Source organism: Chiloscyllium punctatum, chromosome 6, assembly GCF_047496795.1.
Source record: "Chiloscyllium punctatum isolate Juve2018m chromosome 6, sChiPun1.3, whole genome shotgun sequence".
Taxonomy (NCBI): Eukaryota; Metazoa; Chordata; class Chondrichthyes; order Orectolobiformes; family Hemiscylliidae; genus Chiloscyllium; species Chiloscyllium punctatum.
In genome coordinates, this window is record NC_092744.1 from 83,305,632 (window position 1) to 83,321,529 (window position 15,898).

General features: G+C 43.0%; 1 protein-coding gene across 2 annotated transcripts in view; it reads right to left on the minus strand.

Moving 5' to 3' along the window:
* The window catches only part of LOC140479146 (AMMECR1-like protein), a 60,476-nt gene that overhangs the window by 43,272 nt on the left and 1,306 nt on the right, over positions 1-15,898 (minus strand). Inside the window, exon 2 of one of the 2 annotated variants that reach the window (XM_072573107.1) lies at positions 9,792-9,916. The exons of the other annotated variant lie outside the window; for it this stretch is intronic. The gene's annotated coding sequence lies outside the window, so the exon portion shown is untranslated. The remainder of the gene's footprint in view (positions 1-9,791; positions 9,917-15,898) is intronic. 2 annotated transcript variants of the gene reach the window in all.

Sequence of the window (15,898 nt, forward strand, 5' to 3'; positions counted from 1 at the left end):
CCCAAAAATGCAGCTTACAACTTCGCCTGGTGGTTCAACCCCCTTCCCTGCATTAAGTTGAATTTACAACTTCAGAGTCACATTCTTAATCTATACAAAGGGATGGTTCCAGTTTACCCATCTAGGAAACCATTCAACACATAGTAAGCTTTCTGTTTTCGTTATATCACAGCCAGTCCAAAGCTGAAGCATGTGAAATTATATCAACTTACATCGCTACAACATCTTTAATAAACCCAATGCACTCACCTTACAAATCAGACAGAAATCAACACTCTCAATTTCAAAATCAGAACTAAGCCATACATTTCTTATGAAATATGTAGAACACCGTTACACAATCTAAATTTGCATATAGTGAATTCATCATTTAGTCTCAGTCAACACTGAGGGTTCTAAATGAGATTGCATCACATTTTGACTTGTAAAGATGTTGAACACTACATTCCGATATCTAACATTCTTTTTCAATGAGATGGGATACACTAATAACCTGGGAGCTTCCACAAGTAGATCTAATGCCCACGATTACAACAGGTCTTTGATAGTGGGCTATTTGGGAATGTACACTTAGGTCCAAATCTTGGGTGAAATGTGAAGTAGAGATCTTCGGAAATCAGACACCAAGTCAGTCATTATCCTTGTTGGATAATGCTATGAAACAAATTGGGTTTTTTTTTAAAACTACATTAAAGGCACTTAAAAATGTAAGTGGTTGACACTGAATTCAAAACAATAAGTACTGCAGCAAAGGATTGAGTGAGCTCTACTGTATGCTCTCAAGTTTGGAATTTCCCATAACAAGACCTCAAGTTAAGCCCTGAGAGATTGAGGGATTTACATATATCATTAATACTGCCCTGTGTCAACACATGCAAAGCAAGATGGTTGTCAGCACTCAGAACATGTTCCTGCAGGGCTCAACAGTTTTTATTACGATGTCAATAATTTTCCAAATAAAAACATCGGGATAGGGTTTCTAAAACACAAACTGCAATACATTGTAATCTTTCCAGTCCGGAAATTTATTACCAAGGAATTTTCTGAGCATATCTAAACAACTCAGACTCAACTGCTTGCGCTCTGCACCAATCTAGGCGGAAAGGGTTTAGTGAAGATAATAAACATTCAATTATACCTCTCAGTTTTGGAACAAGCAATGCAAGTATCGAGTACAGTACTAATATGTTAGCATTCCAACGTCACCTTGTAAAGCTGGGAATTCTGAAATCCACAAATCATTCAGTCCTGGATTGGAAAGGTTACAGTGATTGAGGATTCACTAAGACTTGGATGACCACCCCTACTACTGCACCTAGTTTTCTTAATGTGAGAGACAGCCACAAATTTGAGTTTCCACATTGGTCCCAATAACACTAGAAAAAAATCCTAGGGTCCTCACAATGAGAAGTCCCATTGGCAGTTCACCTTCTATTACAAATGTTAAAGGTTGGAAGCTTTGAGTGACAACTTGGTAGCACACTGAATTTTACACCAGAAGTATGTGGCCCAAACCTCATGCACAATACTGAAGGGATGCTGCCTGTCATAGAACATAGAACAATACAGCACAGAACAAGCCTTTCGGCCCTTGATGTAACGCTGACCTGTGAATTAATCTAAGCTCATCCCCCTACACTATCCCATCATCATCCATGTGCTTATCCAAGGATTGTTTAAATCTCCCTAATGTGGCTGAGTTAACTACATTGGCAGGCAGGGCATTCCATGCCCTTACCACTCTGAGTAAAGAACCTATCTCTGACATCTGTCTCACAGTTTGTAACTGAGGTTATAAACGAGGTGTTAAACTGAAACATTTTGTCTGGTCCTACACTTCAGTGTGACGATGTTGTCACTTTAACAGGATTACATTTCGCCCTTGGGTTTTTTACCAAAAGAGAGATTGTAAAGGCAGAGGTGCCAAAATGTCTCACAAAGGGCCTAGTTTGACAATGGCAGGCAAGTGGCCGGTTCTCCCAGTTCAGGTTTTTCTGGTTTGGTTTTAGTTTTAGCAGAAAAATTGCTGTCCGCAGTCAGGAGCTGCTGCAGTGGAAAAATGTGCCGTGCTTCAGCAGATGATCCCTGCCTGACTTTTCACTCTGAAATCTCTCCTGTCTGTCAGAACCAGTGTTTGAATTTACCTTTGTTAAGGTGTGTTTATGGGATGTTACGGGAATTGGAACAACTTCTTAATTAAACTGTGATATCGAGTTAGTTGAGTTTTCAGATAATTAAGTACTCTTCCGAATATCACCCATTGCTTTTCTGGAGATTTGCCAGTTAACAGCTTAGTTCAGTTTAATACCCCTCATCACTGTCTTAACCAACATTACTAAAACCATAATTTGCTGGAAAAACTCAGCAGCTCTGGCAGCATCTGTAGAGAGAAATCAGAGTTAATGTTTCATATCCAGTGACCTTTCCACAGGATTGAGCAAGTTCTCAGGAAGGATCACTGGACCTGCAACGTTAACTCTGATTTCTCTCCATAGATGCTGCCAGACCTATTGAGCTTTTCCAGCAATTTCTCTTTTTGCTTCCAATTTACAGCTTCAGCTGTTCTTTTGTTTTTAATCACCAAAACCATAAAATGTCATTATCGTGCTGAGGGTGCAGTGACTGTGACATTGGATAAGTAATAATCACGTAATACAAAGCGATTCACTAACCACATTTCTTACAAACATCTCAGGGTGCTTTATTGTGTTTTGTAGAAGTGTGTACCTTATCCCATGGTTTCCAAATCAAGGATCTGATGCCTTGGGCTTCCAGGGAGAGGTTAAAGCGCACACGTTATGAGGTTTAAAAACACTCTCTCCGTTCTGTTTCTTGAGGATTCTCAAAGAGCAGCCTGTTCTTTCACACTGAGATGGTCAGGAAATGGCCTTAAATTAGGAGGACAGTCTGTTACTGCAACAGCTGGTCAATTAAAAGGTCTTTCAGCACAGCCGAAGGCCTGAAGCTTCCCAGTTTGCAGCTTATCAGCTCAGACAGTGAGCGTATCGTTTCTTCATGTGAGGTCTCCGAGGACTCTTTTGGATTTGTCAATTTGTAGCCTATCAACACAGACTGCAATACCAAATGACTCAGTAGGGAGGTTTCTCACAGAGCATTTTTCATCTTCAGAGTTAATAAACCACAAACAAAGACAGCATTACACAGCACCTTGAGCAGAATAGTTATTCATCCCATCTCAAGATCTGGGCACCACTGAAATTTGGTATCTATCCCTAAATTCCCTGAGATAACTACAATGGTTGATACAAATGAATAGCTTGCAATGCTGTGTCACAGGGCAATTAAGAGTCTCGCACATTTAAAAAGGGACTGGAGTCACATTTAGGCCAGTGCAAATCTCCTGTTCGATATTTGTGAATCAGTTGGCGTTGGACAACTACAGCCTTTATTTTTAATTGAACTAAAACTCTTAATCTGCCGCAGTGAGATTTGGGCAGGCCTCTTCTTGATTGTTGTAATTGTGTCTAATGTTTGGAAAAGCTACAATACCAAAGGCATTCCAGTAATATGCTTCCAATTGCAATAAATCCTCCTCCTTTTCCTGACAGCAGTACAGGAATATATCAAGTTGACAGCAGTGGCTGCAGCTGTCCCTGGAGGTTAGAAAGCATGATATCCAATCACATGACACACGCCCAGAATTGGCAAATTTTGCTCTATTATTTTTCAAGGTTGGTTTGCCTGAAGTTTGAGTATGTTTGCGCAGCATTTTGTGGTTGCTTGTATGGTTGATTGTACCTTCCCTAAAGTCTGAACATCCCTCCTCTGCTGGAGTACAATGCATTAGAGTCAGAGTCATTGAGATGTACAGCATGGAAACAGACACCTCGGTCCAACCCATCCATGCCAACCAGATATCCCAACCCAATCTAGTCCCACCTGCCAGCACCCGGCCCATACCTCTCCAAACCCTTCCTATTCATATACCCATCCAAATGTTGTAATTGTACCAGCCTCCACCACATCCTCTGGCAGCTCATTCCATACACGTACCACCCTCTGCATGAAAAAGTTGCCCCTTAGGTCTCTTTTATATCTTTCCCCTCTCACCCTAAACCCATGCCCTCTAGTTCTGGACTCCCCGACCCCAGGGAAAAGACTTTGTCTATTTATCCTATCCATGCCTCTCATAATTTTGTAAACCTCTATAAGGTCACCCCCTCAGCCTCCGACGCTCCAGGGAAAACAGCCCCAGCCTGTTCTACCTCTCCCTACACCTCAAAACTTCCAACCCTGGCAACATCCCTGTAAATCTTTTCTGAACCCTTTCAAGTTTCACAACATCTTTCCTATAGGAAGGAGACCAGAATTGCGTGCAATATTCCAACAGTGGCCTAACCAATGTCCTGTACAGCCGCATCATAACCTCCCAACTCTTGTACTCAATACTCTGACCAATAAAGGAAATTGCCCTAATAGGTCTCAAGTTCTATAAGTGCTCATCATTATGTCGTGACGTTTAAATTCTACAGCTTTAGCTGAATCTTCCAACCCTATTAGCTTATTCAAAAAGACAGCCTCATTATCCTGGGGAATTGTCTTCAATATCCTGGACTTATAACCCAAAATCCTTTAGTTCCTCTACAGAACTGAGCCTTCCTCCATTTGCTACAACTCTGCTTTTAAAAAAAGTCATCACCATCATCCCACACATAATGCCGTTGAATTATCTGCAGTTTTTAGCCTATTACCCCCATCTTATCTCATTCCTTTATTCTAAGGAATCAATCATCTGCAAATTACAACACCACTCCCTCTGGACTAGACACAGCCTACTGTCCTTATGCTGCTTGCAGATTACATTCTTGGCTCAAATATTCTATGTATGGCAGGAATACTAGGTGAATTTTCTGTTTTGAATTAAAATTAAAACTCAGATTAGTTGCAGGGCCTTGGAAGCTCATTAGTCATCGTACTTTGCGTACCATGGTAAAGCTTTGAGTTGCACACACGAGACAGCAAAATGCCTTCAACAAGATTAAGTCTACTCTACATTCTCTCTACAGCTTTACTTTGCACCTTTTTCACCGCCCTCCATTTCCCAGGACCAGACTTCAGTCGCACAAATGTTTTTTATTAACGGACAAGACACTACTAGCGCAGGCTGGCCACAGATAACCACGTTATCACCTCAAGCTGCATTTCTACTCACCACAACGATACAAGCATTGCCTCACCAAGAGTACCACCTTTAAATTTAAATAGACATAGACCCTACAACAAACAATAACGTTTTCCGAACTTTTTTAAAAATCTAGAGCTCAGGGTTGAGGAGTAGAGAGCTCTCTGTGTACGGACACATATCATTTGGAGCAATGCAGGTTAAGACCACCATACAAGAATGAAGTCATTCAAGAACTGGGGTTCATCTCTCGAGAATAGAACAGCAGGCAAGCTGTGTCAAATCTGGTGTACAACCATGGTTACATCATTTGGCTTACCTTATACAATTCTATTCATATTGTCAAGGTGATAAACAGCCATTAGTGAAGAAGCAAAAAAATTTACAAGGTGAACACCAGAAGTAAAGGGTTAAAAGTATTTGGAAAGATCAGACTTGGGTTCTATTCTTTCACAAAAAGGAAAGATGGAAGATACTTTCTAAGCGATTACACAATGTGGGCATCACTGGCTATGCGAGCATTTATTGCCCATTCCTTGTTGGCTTTGAAGTGGTGGTTGTGAGCTGCCTTCTTGGCATACTTCGGTCCGCATGATGTTCACGCACCCAGTGTGTCACTCAGGAGTGAGTTCCAAGATTGTGACCCAATGACTGTGAAGGAATTACAATACCTTTCCAAGTCAGCCTTGGAGAGGAACTTGCAAGCGCTGCCCTCACCCTTCTAGATGGCAGAGGTCATAGATCTGGAAGGTGCTGACAGACTCTCAGAGCAATCTTTAAACAACAAAAGATTTTGACAGAGTAGATATAGAGAAAATGTTCTCCCTATCCAGTTTCTGAAAATGAGAGACCACGAATAAAAATCCAAGAGATTTAAGGAAAAGCCTCATTACCCAGAATAGTCACACAATAGAATGCAGCCACAGTAATTTGTGGAGAGAAATTACATAAATGCATTTTTTTTTAAAATAGCGAAGTAAATTCAAGGCAGAGAGGAATAGGAGATTTCTGTTCAGATTAGATAGAATATAACGGGAGCCTAAACATTAGCAGCGGCCAGCTGAGCAAAACGACCGGTTTCTCTGCTGCAGACTTGATATAACTTAATGCAGCTAACCTTCACGGTTGGTAAAATTCCTCTGCATTATCAGAGATATTCCCAAAGCACAAGGTCCCTACCTTAAGCTATACCCTCTAGTTCTGGATTCCCCCACTCGGAAAATACTTAAGTACAAAGCAGCACAAGGAATAGTGCAAACAGATACAGATGTTTATGACTTGTTTGACAGGACTGTAAATCAGGGGATTGCAACCACTTCCTGGTATACTAAAATAAAGCACTAAGAGGTCAGTGTTTATCATACAGCCACACATTGGAGTTTCTCCTGACCTTGGGTTTTGTCCACCCCCAATGCAGAGTAGGTCAGACTGAGTTTAAGGTTGGATCTGAAGTTCATACTGGACATGAAATGTGAATTCTGTTTCTCTCTCTCCACAGACTGCCATCCCTAATTCACAGTGGGTCAGTCCACGTTGGTATTTTCATCTGGTGTCAGTGAAATTAGAGTCAGGCACAGGTCAGAGTAGAGGGGGGAGAATGTGATTGGTGCCTGATCAGTATTCTGAGCTCTAGTGCACAAGAGTCTTGCATTGCAATCTGGGAAACTGGCATCCTTCCAGCTGGGTAAGATGATGGACATGCCTCAAACCAAATCCCGAGGGGGTAGGGATATCTTAATGCGATGGCTGAATGACCAATCATTAAAAGGTAAGTTCTGTCCCACATGTGGCATGTGATGAAGTGATTGTCAGGAGTCATTCTGGGGTGTTGCTTGTTGCCAAGTTTGTGTAACCATTGATAGACTCGCTGGCACACAGACACCTACCTTAAGTATAAAAAATTACAAGTAGTACATGAAAAGGACAGAAGCTTATAATTTATTTGACATGACTCTCCCCCAGAGGAACTGGTTGAGGGTAAGCCATTAAGCATTTTCAAAAAGAAGTTAGATGTAGTTCTTAGTGCTAAATGGATCAGAAGGTATGGGGAGAAAGCAGAAAGAGGATACAGAATTACAGTCATAGAGATGTACAGCATGGAAACAAACCCTTCGGTCCAAATTGTCCATGCCAACCAGATATCCCAATTCAATCTAGTGCCACCTGCCAGCCTCCGGCCCATATCCCTCCAAACCCTTCCTATTCATACACCCAACCAGATGCCTTTTAAATGTTGCAATTGTACCAGCCTCCACCACTTCCTCTGGCAGCCTCTCTGTGAAAAAATTGCTCTTTAGGTCTCTTATTTCTTTCCCCTCTCATCTTAAAGCTATGCCCTCTAGTTCTGGACTCTCCCACTCAGAAAATACTTTGTCTATTTACCCTATCCATGCCCCTCATTATTTTGTAAACCTCCATACGGTCACCCCTCAGCCTTTGACACTCCAGGGAAAAAATTTCCCTAAAAGAAAAAATTAGCCTATTCAACCTTTCCCTGTAACAATCTCTGCTAAATCGTTCCCAAGAACAAACTGGCTTCCTGGAACTGACACACAGTCAATCACTCCCACTGTTACTTGATGATGTTGAATGGCGAAGTAGGTTCGAGGGGCCAAATGGCCGACTCCTATCCCTGTTTTCCATGTTTCTATGACTCCAATCAGGCTCTTGGCATGTAAACAGAATGCACCAGGAAGCCAGAATGATGCTGCCACTCCAGTGTGAGACATACCTTGATAACCTCGGAGGGTTAGAAACTTTACACTCAGAGAGGTGTAACTCAACAGTTCAACTCAAAGCGCTCAACTTTTCTATTACTGCCGCTGAATAAAAATACATTGTGCAAGTGAAATTGATAATTTTTCAAAAGTTTCGGGGTGGGTAAGAAAAGGCAATAATAGTGTCATGAAGAAATCCCGATAATCTGCTTAATAGACAAGACTATTTTGAAAGAGAAAAATGAGGAGTACATAAACCATGACTGATAGACTTTGCTCAATGTACAGAATGGTTCCACCCAAGGCAGCATTTCTGTTAACAACTGGAGAACAGGCTGTTAACAGGAGTGTGCTCTTGTCTATCTACACTCTTCTACAGTGCATTTCACAGGTACGCTGATTGGACTACACTTCTGGTTAAGTTACAACTGCAGGAGCAGCTGGCAGGAAATTCCAGGCTGTTTTTGGAATAGTAGCAGGCCTAAGATTGATGTTTGCAGCCACAGATGGCAGGTGGCAGGATCCAGAAAGGCTCTCAGCTTTGGCAGCATCAGCTTGTGAGAGACACAGGCAAGTGCAAAGGAGCAACACGCTCAATGTTTGCTCTAGTTCTCAAAGACCAATGCCCTATTCCAGGCAGGTGACCTTGGGTGTACAGGCCAGCTCCCACCAGTATGTCATAAAAGATGCCAATCTTCAGTTACACACCTTGAAGGCATCAGCTACTGACAGCATGACAGCTCAGCCCAATCTTCTCAACAGCTAATATCCAAACTTGCAAGGATGACTGGCCATGAAGATTATTCTGATCTCCATTGTAGGCCTCTGTTACCACCCTGGCTAAATAAGCTAAGCTAACTCAGCACTGACTGTGAAATCAAACCTAGAGCTGCCAGAAATGCTTTGACTCTCAAAGTCATTTGAGAGCAATGTCCAATCCAGTTCTGAAATGTTTTTAATTGTACTTTTCACATGTAGTCATGCCAGTTCTGCAGGATAAAACAGCATCCATTTTAAGTATAGAAAGATCCAAGAAACGGGGAATGAGATGAATGACTATTTAATCTACCCTCCATGCTGGGTGAAACAGGAACACTGTCCGTGACAATGAGAACTTGCTGTTTTTCAAGTGCCCTAGAATCTGAAGTACTGGATTAGTGGTGCTGGAAGAGCACAGCAGTTCAGGCAGCATCCAACGAGCAGCGAAATCGACGTTTCGGGCAAAAGCCCTTCATCAGGAATAAAGACAGTGAGCCTGAAGCGTGGAGAGATCAGGCTCACTGCCTTTATTCCTGATGAAGGGCTTTTGCCCGAAACGTCGATTTCGCTGCTCGTTGGATGCTGCCTGAACTGCTGTGCTCTTCCAGCACCACTAATCCAGTATTTGGTTTTCAGCATCTGCAGTCATTGTTTTTACCTTGTAGAATCTGAAGTGTCCACTTGAATAGAAACATGGAACCTACGCTTTATTGGCAGTGAAAAACAGCAATCCCCAACATTAAGATTTAGAGCAGTTTACACCTGTTGCTTATAAATGAAAGGGGAGGTTTCCACTAACGGGTGCTTGTTTCATTGTGGGACACTATTTAAATTATCATTGCAGCCTGCTCCCTGAGCTCTCATTCACTAACCTAGGTCACTGAAACAACACTACACAAAAGGTCTGGAATTCAAACCACATTCTCTGCTGAATAAACAACTGGAATGCTAGAGCTGGGCATGCAGTGAGGTTGATCAAGGGCAGGACTTCTTACCAGTCTGGTCTCAATTACCTGCCACCACTTACTGTCTGGCTTCAAATTAACTATTATCAGTCAGTCAAGGAAGGAAGAGATAAAACAGAAAGTAGATGCTAAAGAGTTATCAATAACTACAGTAAGCCATACAGCACTCGATACACATGCAGCCACCTTTAAATTACTGATGTGTACCTGCTCTGGAAGTTGGGAACCAAATAATTTACACACAGTTGATTGTGTTATTGAAATCCCAGGGAAAATTCAGTCAGCTCTACTTCCATTCCTGGCTGGGATCAACCTCTCCCAACTTGTGAAGCCTGAAAGACAGGGATACAAACAGAACCTGTCATAAAGCAAAAGAGCAACATCTACTTCAGAAATTAAATCCAAAACATGACAGCCACCAGATTGCTCTGAACTGCTACTAATCCTGAAGATATGAAATGTTGGCACTAACATCCCGGTGAAGAATAAATCGTGGGCATGTGAAAGCTTCATACCATATTCACTCAAACTGTGAACTGGTACAGTTACTTAAAACCCTTGTCCTTCTAAACTATGTCTGAAGTGTGCATTTTAATCCATTTAACACAGGGGTAAAGTACTGCTGGGAACAAGTCTGTCACTGGTGATAGCAGCTGCAAAAGTAATTGGGAACATTGGGTGTCTCACAACATGAAAGCAATGTGGTTTCAGAGAGTGCTCCACATAGGCCCAGCGACACTGACAGACCGGAGCAGTATCCTGCCAAAAAGATCTTCATCTCCTGTGCAGATCCTCAATTACTACAAAAGTACATAATGTACAGCCACGTTCCTTTCTTCAGATGCTTACACAGCATTAATTTCCAAACATATTTACATTATCTCCAAATGCAAAACTTCAATTAAATCCACTCCTGCTTACCACACACTAAGCGTTTACCATCACTGCTGTAACAATTGTGGATACCATCTGCACAGGCTACCAAGCAGAGTCTCAGGGACTGCTTCCTCCAACTAGGTTGACATGTAACACTCTGCATTCTCTGGCTAGCTGAAGACGGAGAGATTGGGGATGGTGTTGTGCAGGGAACTCACAGGGGCACCGAAACTGAAGACTGGCTGACATACGTCAGGAAGCAGAGCAGACAAGTATAGGGAGGCCAACGATATGCATAGGTGGCAAGTGCCAGGAAAACGCAAAAGGGAAGGCAAGGATTCCGAATACAGCATAACAAAGGGACAACTCAAAATTAAACTCATCCGGACAGAGCAACAGGACCCTAGGTTGAACCACCAATCCATGGAGGGAAGTTACAAAATGTCAGCGGAGGTTGTGACAATGGCACTACAATTAACATTAGTTAAACAGTAGGAGCAGGAGGTGCCCACTCAGCCCTCTTGAGCCTGCCATGTCATTTAATTTGATCGTGGCTGGTCTGCACCTTCAGGTCCATCTAACCATCTTTGTGCAAACCATTGCTAAATAATTTTTTTTGGGGAGAGAGAACTCCAGAATGTATTAACTTGCGCACATTATCCGATTTCCCTCTTGAGCAGATTTTTCCCTAATTTGATTATATCCCAGTTCAGAATTCCATCAGAGAAGATAGTTATCTTTTTATTTGTGACTATTTTAAACGCCTCCATCAAATTGCCTCGTATTCCAAAAGGCCATACAAAGGCAGGATTGCTTTTTAAAATGCAACCAGTGGAGAGTCTAAAGAAAAAGCCTGAAATTGTAACTTGCTGTACATTAGCCTACAAAGTAGTTGTGGCATTTCCAAAGGGTGTTTCCTTGCTTTGAGGTGCTGGGAGACAGACAATTACATTGGTCTGAAAGTGAATAAAAATATGGAGAGAACATATATGGGTCCCAATGGTCTTCACTCACACCAGACACACAGCAGAACCTGCTCCCTAAATGCTCTCTCTTTCTTGTGACTGTTCTGGTCATCATTTGAAATTGCATCCATTTTCAAGAGCAATTCTTTTATAATTCACCAAACAAAAGGACCTGGGATTCTGAGAGCTTCTGCATGGCTTTATGTCTGCAGTAGCACAAGACATGTCAAGGATCAAAAAATAAATAAATTGCAGATAAGAAATGCTACAGGGTAAGCGACTACAGTCTATCCAGTTTCATCTTGTCCTATTCTTAAAGTTGAATGACAGAATTCTAATGGAGTAATTGATAAATCATTACAATCAATTTCTCACAATTGACATCAAATAACCCAGACACAACTCAAGGAAGCCTCACCAGTGGAGAGCTCTGAGAATTATGATCCAGTCACCTGTTCCTCCCAATCATTCCGTGCTTATGTCACGTTTGAATTTACTCACACACAGGATCCCGAAATGTTATTTTTGCTGAAAATGATCAAACATGCGTCGAAATGCCATTTGATGCTCCTGTCTCCCTGGGAGCCTTGTCTGTGGATTGATGACTAACTCAATGAAAGTACATTTGCCCAGATTCATTTTGAATCTGCAGCCTTTTCAAGCACAGGCCATGTTGAAAGGTAGAAAACTGCAAATGATAGAAATCTGAAAACAAAACAGTAAATGCTGGAAATGCTCACCAGGCCAAGCAGAATCAGTGGAGACAGGAATAGAATTAACATATCTGGCCAATGACCTTTCATCAGAACACACTATGCCATCTGTTTCTACTGTTTTGGAGAAGTTGCAAGGGCTCATTATAGTTTACATTTCCCATTCTCTCTATCATCCAGAAAACAGCAAGCACATCATCTTGTAACCTTCTCTTTTTCAGTGAGGACATGACCAATTTACATAATCACTCCTCATAATCTAATCCCTCAATCATTCTGGTTGCTTTCTTCTGTATTCTTTCATTAACTGCAATTTCCTGTCTAAATCTGTGGTGACCAAGACAGTGCACAGTATTCTAATGAAATCATTAGTGTGTCTGTATTTAAAGTGCAAGATGACCTCACCATTGACCTTTCAACACAACCCACTATTTGATTTGTTTTACCCCTTGCCACTGAGCATGGTTGTGATAGCTTCAATATATTGTCGGTTGAGAACCCACAGATCTCTCTCATTATTCATGCACATTCTTGTCTTACCATCTAAGTAACAACCTCTCCCTGGAATTCTTTCTCGTTTCCATAGTCGGAATCAGGGGATTGCTGATGAATAAGGACACTTCCACATTTTCCTGAATTCTGCCTTCATCGATTTCAAACCATCTGCATCAAATTACCCTAAGGTTGCAATTTTGTTTCTTCTGATCCCACTTAAAAGGGGTTTCTCTTTGATTTTCTCCATTGTATTTGGCACTTGTGGACCCAGGCAGTGCCCAGTAAGCCACAGGAAGTCCAAGAGTTAAATCATACCTTTGCTCAGCTGTGTATCTTGTCTGCAGCTCTCCACTAGACTCAGATGGGAAGCGCCCTTGAGCTGACAATCTATTTAGCCAGACTAGCCAATCCATATGCACTCTCTTAGACACATGTACAGTAAAGTCAACCAGCAACATCACTCATCAAGAAACTAGACAATGTCTAGACAATGTCAAAAGCACAAAGCAGAACTGGTCTACACAGCAGTGAAACCAAAAATACATTTTAATGCATTTAAAATTGATTACATGTGCACACTACAGGTGCATTAAAAGTGTCTTTCCATTCATTTTTCTTTCAATCATTCCATGTAGTCAACAATATTCGTTTTGTGGGATTCTTATCCATGATAAGTAGAAACTCCCAGGAAAATGATTCTGGACTTGGGATAGTTCTTGTCTCCACGTAAATTAGGACATAGTGACACCATCACAAGGTGGTGAAAAGATTCACTGGACTAGTACCAGAACAGACAGGTTTTAAGCAGAGGGTAGATTGAGCTGGCTGGATTTATTTCTCCTCAGAGAAGACAAAGAGGTAATTTGACAAAGATCTTGAATTTTGCAAAAGCATTTGAGAGGGTGGGTACAGAAATGTCTTCCACTGCCAAGATATAACTTGGAGATGCTGGTGTTGGACTAGGGTGGACAAAGTTAAAAAGCACACAACACCAGGTTATAGTCAACAGATTTATGTGGAAGCTCTAGCTTTCGGAGCACCGCTCCTTCACCACCTGATGAAGGAGCGGTGCTCCAAAAGCTAGTGCTTCCAAAGAAACCTGCTAGACTATAACCTGGTGTTGTGTGATTTTTAACTTGCAAGACAAATCAGAACAAGGGACGGCCGCAATAAAAGGGCTACTGATCCAAAAGAAAATTTAAGAGAAACTTCTTTACCCAGAGGGTAAGTGAAAATGTGCAACTCACTACCAGAAGAAACAGCAATGGCAAATATCACAGACGTGACACAGTGTGGAGAAGGGAATAGAAGGATATGTTGATGGGGTTAGATGAAGGACTGAAGGGAACTTGTGTGCAGCACAAAAAAACAGAATTGACTGTTCGGCTCAATGCCCTGTCTGTTTGCTATAAATATAATGCATCAGCTCAAGTGGCAGAATAGACGCATGAGCTGGTTAGATACCAATCTCACTGGCAGCAAGCACCAAACATTTGCACGTAGGTGGGAAGAGAAATCACAGGGACATTCACCTCCAACACATTGCAGCAAAGAAGGCTGCCAGATCACCCTCCTGCACACAACTGGTACATGAATGGTAATTTTAAACCAAACATTTCCACTTCACTCGCAGTAACATTTGTGCTTCTTCATTCTCATCTGTCTTGCGTTATTGACATGCAATACATTGTCTCCTGTTCACACAAACTCTGTAAAATTGACTGTCCAGAATATCTATATATTCAGCATGCACATTATTTTGTAGTTCATTTCCTTTGTCTCTATATTGTTGGTATTATCTACTGTTATCGAGGGGAGATGGTGATGCAGCGGTAATGTCATTAGGACCAGTAATGCATGGCTCGTGCTTTGGGAACTGGAATTCAAATCCCATCGCAGCAGCTGATGGCATTTAAATTCAATTCATATATCTGGAAATATATACGTCTCAATGGCAGTGATCAAAAGTGATCAATTGTTGTAGAAACCCAGCTGATGCCCTCATCTAATCTGGCCTTAAGCGAGAATCTAGATCCACAGCAACACAACTGCCTTCCGAAATTGCTCATCAAACCATTCACTTCTAGGGTAATTAGGGACAGCCTTGCCAGAGACAGCCACTTCCCAAAAGAGAAATATGAAACTAAAAAAAAATGAAACCATCTGCAGTTCTTGCGAGCACTCTGCCAGTCTCCCCCTCTTCTCTTCCTTACCAAAGTTCTCCTTCTCCCCTCTCTTATAACTTGGGTATATAATTCCTACTTCCTGTCTCCTACATCCATCTCTTCATATCATTTGGTCCTTCCCATGATAACAGGTGATGCTCAACATGACTATAAGAGGTAAAACAGCAAATGCAGTACCACCTTCAGTAAATCACAGAATCACATACAACATCGGATCTCCCACTGCTTGCTGGCTGACTCAGAGGAACCAGGCGCCTCACTGCTCCATGTGGGCCACAGGCAGCAGCAGCAGCGAGCCCTGCTTCATGATGCTAAATCCACCCCCTTTCATAGATTTTTTTGAAGTTGGGGAGAGAAACAAAGTAAACACTTGGAGCCCTACACCTGCTGCCATCACACCACAGTCTGAAGCTCCCCACCCAAGGCTGTTGCCAATATCAAGGGGTGTGGTTTGGAGGAAACAACTGGATTTCCAAACAAGAAAAGTTTTTCTTTAAAAACCCTTCTGGAAACAGCTTAATGGCACAGTCTTTCCCCAGGATTGAGTCAGTGGTGTTTAATTTGAATTTCCACACAAGCCCGCATCAAGAAACAGATTCCATCAGGAAACATGGGGCGGGGGAGAGGAATGGGGACAAGAAGGAGCAGAAGTGGGACTAGAAAGGGGCAGGGGCAGGGGGGAGGGGACAATGACAGGGGGTGGGGAAGGGGGGCACTGACAGGGAGTGGGGGCCACTGACAGAGGGGGCAGGCGGGGACTGACAGAGGGAGGGAGCGAGGGAGGGGGCACTGACCGAGGGGGCGGGTGGGGGGGGGGGGGGGCACTGACCGAGGGGGCGGGTGGGGGAGGGGGCACTGACCGAGGGGGCGGGGGGGGGGGGCACCGACCGAGGGGGCGGGGGGGGGCACTGACCGAGGGGGGCGGGTGGGGGGGGGCACTGACCGAGGGGGCGGGGGGGGGCACTGACCGAGGGGGCGGGGGGGGGCACTGACCGAGGGGGCGGGGGGGGGCACTGACCGAGGGGGCGGGCGGGGGGGGGGGCACTGACCGAGGGGGCGGGTGGGGGGGGGCACTGACC